Here is a 12,708-nt window from a genome sequence, read left to right as displayed (position 1 = left end):
AATAAATAATGTAAAGAGAAAAAGGAGACACTAAGGCACAAACTCTGATTGCGTAATTACAAACGTACATCACAAATAAATAAATATAAATACATTTATAAAAAAAGACAAAAATCGTTCTTTGGCTTGTAAACTTATGAATATAGAATTTGGTAAAAATAATCAATACATTTATGATATACACTCTTTCCTCAAATTGTTTTTGTCATAGCTAAAGAATCCAAATATAACCTGTTCATTAAATAATGCAAAATCTTTGTACAAAACATTGCTAATACATTTTGAGACATTTTCCCATAACTTTTTAGAGTACTGACAATGCCAAAAAAAGATGAGGCACAGTTTCAGGTTGAGGTCTGTTTGTGCATGTTGTGGTGTCACAAGGGGCCAGGTGGTAGATGGGTGCTACGTTCCCTTTAATGATCAGCAGCCACATCACAAAATGGCCACCAAGGCACAAACTACAGCTCCCAGAAGGCCTCGCCACTCACCCAGGTGTGGGTATTTAAGTCACCTGATTAAGACAGGACAGGAGAGCTGCAGGAGGAGGAGAGGAGGAGGGAGAGCACACGGCTGGAAGGAGCGCCGAGAACTAACCTGGACTGGAGAACGGAGTAAAGAGGAGGATCGAAAGGAACCCGGTAGCTGGTGAAACCGAGGACACCCTAAGTTAAGTTTTTTTTTTTTGTTATACTGTTCAGTTGATCAAAGCTTTATCTCCTCTTGGGTGCTTTTTGTTTGTTTTGGACTTTTTGAGTTTGATAACGAGAATTACCTGAGTTGCCAGTAACAAAAGAATAAAACTTGACCTTTTTCTGGGAACCTTTTTGATATTTTGCCTGTTTTTGTGAATTACCTTGCACTACCCCACCCTAGCCTGCCATATTGACTTCTCATGACATTACAATGTGCTTTGCTTGGATGGAAACGTAAAGCCATGTTCATGGTACATAAGTTCACACTGTTAAGATGACCTTTCCTAAGCAAGGTCACCAGTGTCCATCTCTAACGTGTGTCCAAACAGTGAGACGTGGTCTGATGAACCCTGCGGCACTGAACAGACTGGCTTCACAATATCCTTTATCAAAGAGCCAGTGAGTAATGTAACTTCTGGTTCTGTGATGCAGATGAACTGGTGCTAGGACACCTCTTGTGTTGGACGCAGGCAGAGGAGGGACACATAGTCACAATACATTACTGAGTTTCTTGTTCTCCAATGATTTAGTATTTACTGACATAGCCTGGACTCTGGTTCATATGGGTTGATTGTGCCAACTGCCAGCTATTTCTACTGGTTGGAGAATTAATCGGCCAATCACAGCTTTGTAAACGAGCGTAAGAATGGGCACCACATCATCCTTTATAGCCAGCTAGCTCCCTAGCTACATCCGTGCAAGATAATGACAGAAAACTGACCATGAAAAGGGAAACGAGCATGAATGAGATGTGTGCGGCTGTACAGGTTGTTTTAAGTTGAGTCTTAAATCGGCATAGTTCTTCAATCATGGTGAAAAATGTTCTGTTCACTGCTCCTAGCTTTCAGCTGTGTCGACTAAAATGTAGACCGATATGTCCCTTGCTACTGATTGGTTGGTCGTATCAAAACAAGAGAGAGAGCAAATAAAAATGCTCACAATCTGTGTTTATCCTGACTTTTAGTCCCGAGTGGGTCAAGCTCCAAAAATACTGGATCACACATTTTCCACAGCGCAACTTGATAACATCGTTCACCCTACCGGCAAATGCCCACATATTTTATAACTCAAATTACTACAACAGACTTTGTGTTATAAATGTGTAGCTTCATGCTGAATCTTAATATTTAGCATAACCACTTATCTTAATACTCCAGCTGTTTTCTTCCGTGCTGTCAATGGTTTGCATAGTGTTCCTGCTGTTAAGTACGTTTGCTGTCTAATGAAATAATGACAGTTTGAAGAGCCATGGAGATTTCTTCTGATTCAGTCATTATGATGAGTGGATCAAACGAGCTCTGTCTGTTCAGGCACCCAGGAAAGACAGAGTGAGCGGCCAATGGGCTTCATGAGAATGTAATGGCATTCATTCAAAGCCCCCCCCCCCCCCCCCCCCCCGCCACCACCACCACCAACCCGTCCGCTGCTCAGGAATAATCACAGCTTTGTGCAAGCCTGCGGAATCTAGGGTGAAAACCCAAAGGCTCAATTATAGAGGGAATCCAAAAAAGCATGGTAACTGCGGCAACCACAGAGGGCTCTTAAAGAGAAGGCATAAAAACACAACCAGTCTTGCAGGCTTTCAAGCTGAAACCAGCACGGTGGTACCCTCCTGCTCCACACATGCTGCCAGAAACATGTCAGTTTTTTTTTTTTGCCAAAAGCTAGTAAATGATGCAGTTTAATTTCCAGCGGCCTAGTGGACAGCTACTGCAGGGCTCTGCTGCTTAGTCGCTTCATAACGCTGGCTTCTCACCAAAGTGATGAGGTGGATGTTTGTGATACATGCAGACAGCGTTCAACTACTTCACAATGAGACAGCTGATGGTTTTTCTTGAGAGATGCTCTAATCAATACCCACATTTCAACTTCTCCAATATTTACAATCTACATCATCAGTCTTTGTGGGAGGGTCTGGTGTTCCCGTAAGGCACACTGGGTTGGCATCTAGATCCATTCCCCCATTCTTACCTTTCACAGTGAAAGTCCGGGAGCATTTCTCATTTTTGTCAATGTTCCTTATTTCATTATTATAGGACTTGCCCTTGATTGAACCCTGCTGTGTGTCATCACCTGCACCCTCCCAGTGTATTTAAGCCCTGTGTGTCCCCTGTCTCAGTGTCGGGTCGTCCGTTGTGTTACTTGGTCTGCTGTGCTCTGTTCTCCCCGAATAAGATCATTCATGGTATGTTACTTGTGTTGCCCCTTTTCCTGTTCAGCTCTGCTTTGTGTTTCGTAAAGTATCTTTCCCTTATGATTGTTTTTTGATATCCTTATCCCGTTTTTGAGTTTTGCCCGTTCCTTGTTTTTTACCTTGGATTTTTATGTTACACGTTTGTTGGACTTCCTTGCACTGCAAGTTTTTACTTTGGACATTTTTTTGTTTTCTCATCAAACAAATCCTTCTGCTCCCGTGTCGCTCTGCGCTTGGATCCATCCCCTACCAGTCTTTTCCATAACCCTGACAGTTTCACTCCACTGGTTCAAATCTCTAATAGTTTTGAACATTGTGAAAATGGCATGATGTGACACTGACCACAGATACACATGGCAAACCCATGCAGCATCATGGAGCTGGCTACTGGTGTGAGCATATTTGATTAAAAGCAGACAGAAAATAAATGCAGTTATTTAGATATGTAACTGACTGGTGTTGAATTCATGAAATGCTTTAACAGTAAAACTTGACTGAAAGTTTTGAGAAGCGAGAAGTGGTTTATGTCGAGCTATGGCGCCTGTGGCTAAGTGGAGAGCACTTTGCCAGGTCCTTCAATCAGAGGATCGGCGGTTCGATCCCCGGCTCCACTGGTCACATGTCGATGTGTCCTTAATTAAGCAAGACACTTAACCCCAAGATTGTGCCTACGGTGTGTGAATGTGATAGTCTGATGGGCAGGTGGTATGGTGGCCCCTTCCTCCATCAGTGTGTGAATAAGTGAATGATGACAAATAGTGTGAAAGTGCTTTGAGTGGTCGGAAAGACTAAGCGCTGTACAAGTGCAATCCATTTACCATGTAACACCCTCAGCAGCAACTTGTGGATCTACTTTATATATTTGAATTAATTCAACACATTTTAGATGCATTTTCCCACAGATATATGAAAATGAAATGGCATCCACTTAACTGCCTGCAGCCTTGATGTGCACACATACACACTTTTGCTAGACATCTGAACAGTGCAGATCTTTGGCAGCAGGACGATGACACCAAGAACCTCTACATCACAGCATACATGATGATATGATGTCACATGTAAATACACAACTCATTGTGAATGATGGATGTATCAAGGTGAATCTGGGATGATACTGACCTCCTGTGGATTGTCTGCAGAATTACTATTTGACATTAAAATTACAAAATGGAAGGTGTTTCCCAAAACCAATTTTTTCTGACACACACTTCTCACCAGAAGACCAGCACAAAGTCAGTTATGACAGACCTGGAAGCATGCTGCCTTGACTTTGAATATTTGCAGCAGTTTTGGTTTTCATAAAACACAGATTGGCACCTTCCTTTTGCCTAACAGAGCAAATGGAGTGTATGTTTAATAAAGGAGTCGTTGGTGCTGTATTTGTAGATCAACATAAAACATTTAATACAGTCAATCGTGACGTTCTCATTTCTCAACTGTCTAAATTTCATTTGTAACAGTGCTGGCATGGATCAGGCTGAATTAATTGGACAGACTTGTTACAGTCCTGCGACAGTCAGAGGGTATATTAGGTATTTGATTCATTAATTGCTGTTAGGATGTAATATGGACTTCAACAAGATAATCAAAAATGTTTTTGAAGATTACCAAACCTTTAGGAGAACAGTTTCAGTAGGCTGCTACTAAGTGTTTGCAATGTGTTTCACTTGCTTAATCAGTTAGGTTTTGTGGTTTTGTGTTGGTTGTGTGTGGTATAACTGAACATTGTATGAAAGCAATGACAACTAGTTCAGCCATTCGCAAGAGTGACTCTTGCTTCAGTGCAAAGAAGGTGTGAGCATTAGAATAAATTGAGCCGTGATCTGATAAATGTATGTAATAATAGTAATTGAGGAACTGTAAAATGGCCATAGGTGACTTCTTCTGCTTTGGAGCATTTGATGCCAACATAGGGGCACCTGTGGCTCAATGGTAGAGCAGGGTTGTCCTTCAATCAGAGGATCGGTTCGATCCCCGGCTCCGCTAGGCCATGTCGAGACACTTAACCCTAAATTGCTCCCCCAGGCTGTTCCTGCGGTGTATGAATGTTATAGTCCTGATGGGTAGGTGGCACCTTGCATGGTAGCCCCTCTCATCAGTGTATGAATGTGTGTGAATGGGTGAATGACGACATGGAGTGTTAAAGTGCTTTGAGTGGTCGGAAGACTTGAAAAGCTCTATACAGGTAGAGTCCATTTTACCATAGCAAGAGGAGAGACAGGAGGAGGAGGAAGAGCAGGACCAAGGACAGATATGATCTCTGATGAGATTGGGGCTACTTAGGTCGACTCTAATGATGAGGGATGCTGGGCAGAGAGAACAACCAAACTTGAACAGATTCACAGTAAGAAATCTGCTCTCCTTACAGTTCATCAATACAGTACACAATGACTGTAGGACTGTAGTACTGCAAACAGAAAGTATATTTCATGTGTGTAATAGACTTGGTTTTGGCTACTAAAGTACTGTGTTCACACGGGTAACAAACAGCAGTCTCCTGGGTGACAGCCCTGTGCTTTTTGACCTATCCACCATCCTGACCTCCCTCCTCCCTATGAATTCTGGCCACTGATTTGAAACTTATTTATGATACATCAAAAGCAAAGGTAATCCACCACGAAATATGTTTCCCTTGAAATGTACTTCACGATGCAGTTTCATTGCATGGGAACATTTTTTTCCGATGTTATTTCAGTTTGAATATCTTGAGTATCATGTGATTGGTTGATGTGTGCGGTGAGACAAACACAAAATACCTTTAATTGTCTGTATTATACCGCCATTGACTGCCTGCTGACTTCTCACTCTTTACAGGCAAATTAATGGGGAAAAATGGTTTGCTCATGTTTATTGTTTTGGACATTGTGTTTAGCTAATGGCTAACAGTTAACGGAACTGCAGGTAAATGCACTGCTGTGCAGACAGCTTGGTGAGTTTCATTGTTTTTGGTAAGATTGTATGAAGACACCAAAATCTTTAACAAATTGTGGGTTGTATTCCTTCAATAACACAAGACAACAGTGGTCCACAAACCATTGTCTAATATTAACACCTGTTTAAAATGGCAAAAAGAGTAAGATATATTTTTTTAAATAAGTAACTAAAATAGAAAAGTAAATTGCAAAAGAAGAAGAATCCTGTTTGAATGCTCTATGTGTCGTCTCAGGCCTTTTCCCAATCTGTTTGTACGACACATCTTGCTCTAAACATGGCCAATGAATTTCTGACTTGGTACAAGACTGGATCGTATTGTCTTAACAAATCCTTCAATAAGTACTGTAATGCAATGAAAATGACAGATGAATGGAAGTGTACAATATCCTGAATAAAATGGAAAGCTGTCAAAACCAAACCATCCACTTTGTTTTCTTAGTTTGAGTCACTGAGCAATGTCATGATCATGGAACAACAGCAGAATCAGCATTATTGGCCATGTATGCGTGCACATTGCTCTCATCGTACATACATAGAATATACAATAAACAAGAGAAATATAAAAACAAGGACAACAAAGTAGAACAGAGAAACTAAGCATACACATTTATGTACAATATAAATATATATCAAAGAATATATATATATGAGCATAAAGAACAACAAACAATGGATTTGGGAAATTAGTGCAGAAGATGGTAATAGTGCAAATGAAGATGCAATATGTCTGATTAATTGTTCATCAGAGTGTGCCTCTAACAGCAGTCGTGGCTGATTGACGGATTCAGAACACCTGGTCATTGAGCATTCAGCCCTGCTCCAGTGTTGCTCTGGGCGCGGGTTGTCTCTGGTATACGTGGAGTGATCGCTGCCGGTTATGTTTGGTTTTGCTGACAACACACACACTTTATCACACATGCATCCACGTTGACATTACTGATGTTACTGACTGACACACTTCATAAAGTTAACTATTTCTTTATTTGGTTAAAATAAACACTTTACGTAACCATGATCTGTTGTGTCTTTGCCGTATTTGTCATAGCCTAGGAGCCAGGTTGTCACAAGAGTGACAGCCAGTGGAAAGAAGCTGTTCTTGTGTCTGGTGGTTTTGGCGTACAGTGCTCTGTAGCGCCTACCAGAGGGGAGGAGTTGGAACAGCTTGTGTCCAGGATGTGAAGGGTCTGCAGTGATCTTTCCTGCCCGTTTCCTGACTCTGGAGGTGAACAAGTCCAGGATGGAGGGCGGGCTGGAACCAATGATTCTCTCTGCAGACCTGACAATCCGTTGTAGTCTGTTTCTGTCCTGTTTGGTGGCCGATCCAAACCACACAGTGATAGAGCAGAGAAGAGACTGGATGATGGTGGAGTAGAACAGAATCAGCAGCTCCTGAGGCAGGTTGAACTTCCTGAGCTGGCGCAGGAAGTACAACCTCTGCTGGGCCTTTTTCCTGATGGTGTCGATGTTGGGAGCCCACTTCAGGTCCTGGGAGATTGTGGATCCCAGAAACCTGAAGGTCTCCACCGCAGACACCATGTTGTTGAGTATGATGAGGGGGGGGGCTCCTCCTGAAGTCCACTGTCATCTCCACAGTTTTGAGCCTGTTCAGCTCCAGGTTGTTCTGACCACACCAGAGGACCAGCTGTTTAACCTCCCGTCTGTACGCAGACTCATCACCGTCCCTGATGAGGCCGATGACCGTTGTGTTGTCTTTGAACTTCAGGAGTCTAACAGATGGGTCCTCTGAGGTGCAGTTGTTGGTGTAGAGGGAGAAGAGCAGTGGGGAGAGCACACATCCCTGGGGGGCGCCAGTGCTGATAGTCCGGGTGCTGGATGTGATTTTTTCCCCAGCCTCACCTGCTGCGTCCTGTCTGTCAGGAAGTTTGTGATCCACTGACAGGTGGAGGCTGGCACAGTGAGCTGGGAGAGTTTAGGTTGAAGTACCTCCGGGATGATGGTGTTGAACTCTGAGCTGAAGTCCACAAACAGAACCCTTGCATATGACCCTGGGGGGTCGAGGTGTTGCAGCATGTAGTGCAGTCCCATGTTGACTGCATCATCCACCGACCTGTTTGCACGGTAGGCAAACTGCAGGGGGTCCAGCAGGGTCCCTGTGATGTCCTTCAGATGGGTCAACACCAGTCTCTCAAAGGATTTCATGACCACAGACGTCAGGGCGACGGGCCTGTAGTCAGTTAATCCTGTGATGGAGGAGTTTATACATACTGTAGAACTAAAGGCCTCTTTCAACTGTAGCATTACCATCTCTGCATATAAAAAAAAACTCCTCCTCTGTGCCTTCACAACCTTCAATCAGTTGAGGTAAGCAATTTTATATATATATAAAAATATATAACATATATATATATATATATATACAGCTCTGGAAAAAATTAAGAGACCACTTCAAAATGATCAGTACCTCTGGTTTTACTATTTATTGGTGTGTTTGAGTAAAATGAAAATTTTAGTTTTATTCTTTATAAACTACTGACAACATTTCTGCCAAATTTCAAATAAAAATATTTAGACAATTACCCACTTATCCTTATACATGATTAATATATGGCAACAATGAAGGAACAGTTAAAGTGGAATAATCAGGTGTGTGATTCAAGCCCTCAACAGTGACTGTTATGTCTCTGCCCTGTCTCCTTCTAGCAGTATTTTTAATGTTGAGAGCTCATTAAACTCTTTGAAATCTGGGATTACTGAGTTTTAATTTGTTTAATCTAAATGTTTTACACATACAAGGAGTGCATCTCTGTCTCAGCCTCACCTGTTTTAGTGTCTTCCTGTTTGGATTTCCAGTTCACTGAGCCTGTACTTGGTGGGGATCTTTCTCTGACAGAAGAGAGATATTCTGACTGATCATCTCTTTTTAAATCCAGATAACATTCTAATCTACTTTGGCTTTTAGTTTCTTCTTTCCAATGTTCTAATTTGTTGTCTTTCCAATGTGTTCTAATGAGTTTGACTCATTAACACTAGAGAGCAGTGTTGTTGTGAGACTGGTCCCAGTGTGTCTGAGAGGGGGCCGTCTCTGTGCTAAAATAGGAATATCTGCACTCGATGCACAGAAATTACGATAATCTTAATCTTTATTTCCCAAAATGTTGAAGTGTTCTCTTAAATAGCTGATATAGATGAGTATGATTAGTTTGGATTAGATTTAGACAGATCAAAATGTTGAAATAGAGTGAATGGTACAGTATACAACCATATCATTCACCTCCTACAAGCTGAGTTTAGAGTTTTCACTCTCTGAAAGCGGAGTGAGTTGTATTTTCCCATGAATGCAGCATGAGAAGCACATGTACTGTTCATTTCTGAGGGGAGGCGCTAGCCTTTCTGAATGTGCCTCCCGTCCATGACATCACTCTGCTTATTCACATGACCATGAAAGGAGGTGGCAGCACAGTGAAGGAGGGAGGTGGAGCCTTCCCACACTGAGGAGCACAGTCCACAGGACCAGAGGCTTCAAACACTTCAGATCCTACTGTTGATTCAGCAGAGAGTAAAGTCCTGCAATTCACAAAGCCATGACACATTGAACAGGCCTTTACTGCTCATAGTGCTCACAGTATTTATGAGGAGCATGAAGTGGGCCATGGCCAATGTCAGAGTCATACTAACAGAATAACAATAAAATATTCCCATAACACTTCCTTTCAACCCCATGGCTCTGCAGCAGCAGGAGCAGCTTCAGGAGCAGCTTCTACGGAGGCTTCAGCAGGGACAACCTCAGCGGCAGCTTTCACAACGGGTGCAGCTTCTGCAGCAGGGGCTTCAGGAGCAGCTTCAACAGGAACTTCAGAAAACAGACAAGATAGAAGTGCAGAGATCCCCCAAAAAAATACCAAAACACTACAAATGAATGAGTGTCTGTTCATTTTAAAATCAACCTTTATACAGGTGGTTTGAATACTGCATGTTAAAGGCAGAATCACTTATTCATTTTCCAAACATTTTCGGTTGGTGGTCACCATAAAATGCACAAATGTGTTAAATTGTTAATGTCAGAAATGTACTCATTGAATACATTTGTTAATGCCTAAGTTCATGTTGATAAACATAGAATATTAAGGAAAAGGATAATGGCAGTGTTGTGACGTGGTGACATAAAACTATTGCTGAGTCAATTGGAGGGTTTCATCAACAGCACGGGGAAACAGTCCCAATGAGTGCTCAGCTCCATCTACTGGCAACTCCATTCCAATCAAGCGTTTCACTCCTGCACCTTGTGGAAACTGCGGTGCCTCGCTTTCAAAACTTCCATGTGTTATGCAGTCGAGCCTCCAGAGCAAGTCAGAAAAGAATCACTAACCATCTTGCAATGCACTCACAAAGACATTGTGATATAAATTGCACAGTTCTGAATCAGTCTGGTTCATCTCAAACAACCCCAATGTCTTCTGGGAAATCAGTTTACAGCACAGATTAAAACAGCTTTGCTGGTTCCCGGCTGTCCTGTCAACTGCTGCAAACTGGGTAATCCAGGTCTTTAGTTTTTGTGTTGCTTGGTGACAGTCACAGAGTTTCTAAAGAATGCAGCCGTGTTGCAGCAGGCCAGACTGACGACGATGCTTAATGTTTCCCTCCACCCAATGAAAACACTATCTGCTGTGTAACTGCAGGGGCTGGTCAGGAATAACATTAATAATAAGAGTCTTAGGTAAACAAGGGAACTAAGGAGAATCACAGAGCCACACATGCAGGATTTACCAAGTTAAATATGTCCTATGAACCATTTATCCAATCTGCTGTGAATATGCTGATCATATGGTGGATATTTGAAAAAAACAAGAACATTAGCTGAATCTGAAATGGTTCACTTTTCTCTGTTTAGTGTGTGTGTGTGTTAGCCATAAATTACATTTGCCATGCTGCAGCATTGAAAGTGACAATTTCCATACCTTATTACAGACTCAACTAAAAAGTATATATAACACATTGCCAGAGTTTAACCATTTGCATTGCACAGACAGACAAAAAAAGAAAGAAATTGAGTGACTAAGCATAGTTTGAATCTACATGTGAGTCAAGAACAAGTCAGACTGAGATTGACAATACTTATGAGACTGAGTTTACACGAAGGTTTTCATTTTGTAATTTAACAGTTAAAAGTTATTCAGATGAATCCATTGCTCTGGATGTAAGTGTGATACTGTAGAATCATGAAAGTTCCAGTGGTGGAAGTAGTGAGCAGAGTAAACATTCAAATGTGCTCAAGCAGGCTGGTCCTGCTGGCTCATCCAGCATTCATAGCTATACCTACAGCAAATAAAATGTCGTAATTTGTTGGTATCCCACGAAATACTTTCATATGTCACGCATGTCATCATGAACAAGGACGTATAAAGAACACCCACACAGTGCAAGAAGTCAACGTTGATTTATTTGTCACATAACTTGTGTACTTCAACTTGCATAGTGACAATTCTGTTAATAATCTTTTCCTAAACTTAACTAAGTCGTTTTGTTGACTGAACCTAACTGAGTTGTTTTTCCTGTGAAGGCCGAGGTTTATTTTGAAAAGACTGTTGTAAGAGTGGAAATAGACACGTGTTGCTGTTTTTGTGGGAAAACGCACAAAAAATGAGTAACTCTTCATAAGATATCCTTTTTTTGCATGCCAGCTTATGTGATCTTCCAAAGTCATGCAGCCTATGCCTGTGCAGCATAGGCTGTAAGTTATTGTAACCTCAGGCGGATAAAGATAAGTACTGCACGCTGAGCAAATATCAACTGGCTTTACGTTTGTGTTGCAAAGGACATTGACATTGTTTCATTGTTGCCTCTTTCTACAGGAACTAAACGAAAGGTAACACAACATGGTTGCATTATCACAGGTTCTGCTTTTGTTTCTCTGGAGCCTGAGTCAGCGTATGGCAGAAATAAGGAAACAGTCAGTGGAGGAAAATGGAAAGTTATGCTGACAATGCCCTGGATTCAGCCAAAAGATTAAACAAAATAAATACAACTATCAGCACCACTTCTTCCATTGTTATCAGCTGTCCTGACAACACAAATCATTTTTTGGCCGTTTTTGTTTAATGACTAGTTCATTTCCAGAGTATACACGTTTGGATTTGGATATGGTTATCATTTGAATGCAAAAGCTCCCACGGATATCAAAGCATTTGAGTAGTACTATTCTAGCGAGCGACGGAGAGCGAGCTGTACCCAGCATGCCATTTGGCGTTGCAACAGCTAATAGGGGTCCCCTCTCAATAAAGTATAAAGACTCATCCAATTCAGATAGATGTATTATTCAACGTGTTTTGTTTAGAAATACAAGGAATCTTTAGGAACTTAAATGTGTTGGTTTTGGAAGATTTGGCCTTGGAACCTGACTCGAGCACAGCTCTGGTTCCTGACCCTGACTGAATATTTTGAGTGAAGCACTTGAGTGAAGCATTAAGATAAAAAGTTAATTTCTGGACCATTTCTGCATCTGCTCCCTCTCCAAACAGTTTTCAAAGTATTCAAAGAACCCAGATAAAGTCTGGACTTTCACAGCTGCCAACTTCTTATTGTTCCACGGCTCATTAAGTAATCTAACATCTGGAACAACAAACCCTATAATGTCAACTACGCCAGATTACAGGAAATGCTAAGCGGAGCTCTCTCATGGAAGGGGGCGGGGTGCTGTGAAGCTCATAGAATCCTGCTGACTTGCTGCTGAGACTATTTGCAATGTTTTTAGAAAGTTTAGTGACTCTAGCCAGGGACAGCCTGTGGACAGCAGGCACTGAATGTTAATAAACGTCAAGAATGAAGGAGTTCTGTTGGGCAACACACTGTTGTTGACAGACCCTCTGTTTGGACGGCCGGAGGGAGATACAGGGGGGAAAATGCAATACAAAACAGACTCTTCAA

The sequence above is a fragment of the Anarhichas minor genome, unplaced genomic scaffold (genome assembly GCF_050575085.1).
Source record: "Anarhichas minor isolate MPS153535 unplaced genomic scaffold, ASM5057508v1 ptg000001l, whole genome shotgun sequence".
NCBI lineage: Eukaryota > Metazoa > Chordata > Actinopteri > Perciformes > Anarhichadidae > Anarhichas > Anarhichas minor.
This window is presented reverse-complemented; position numbering follows the sequence as displayed.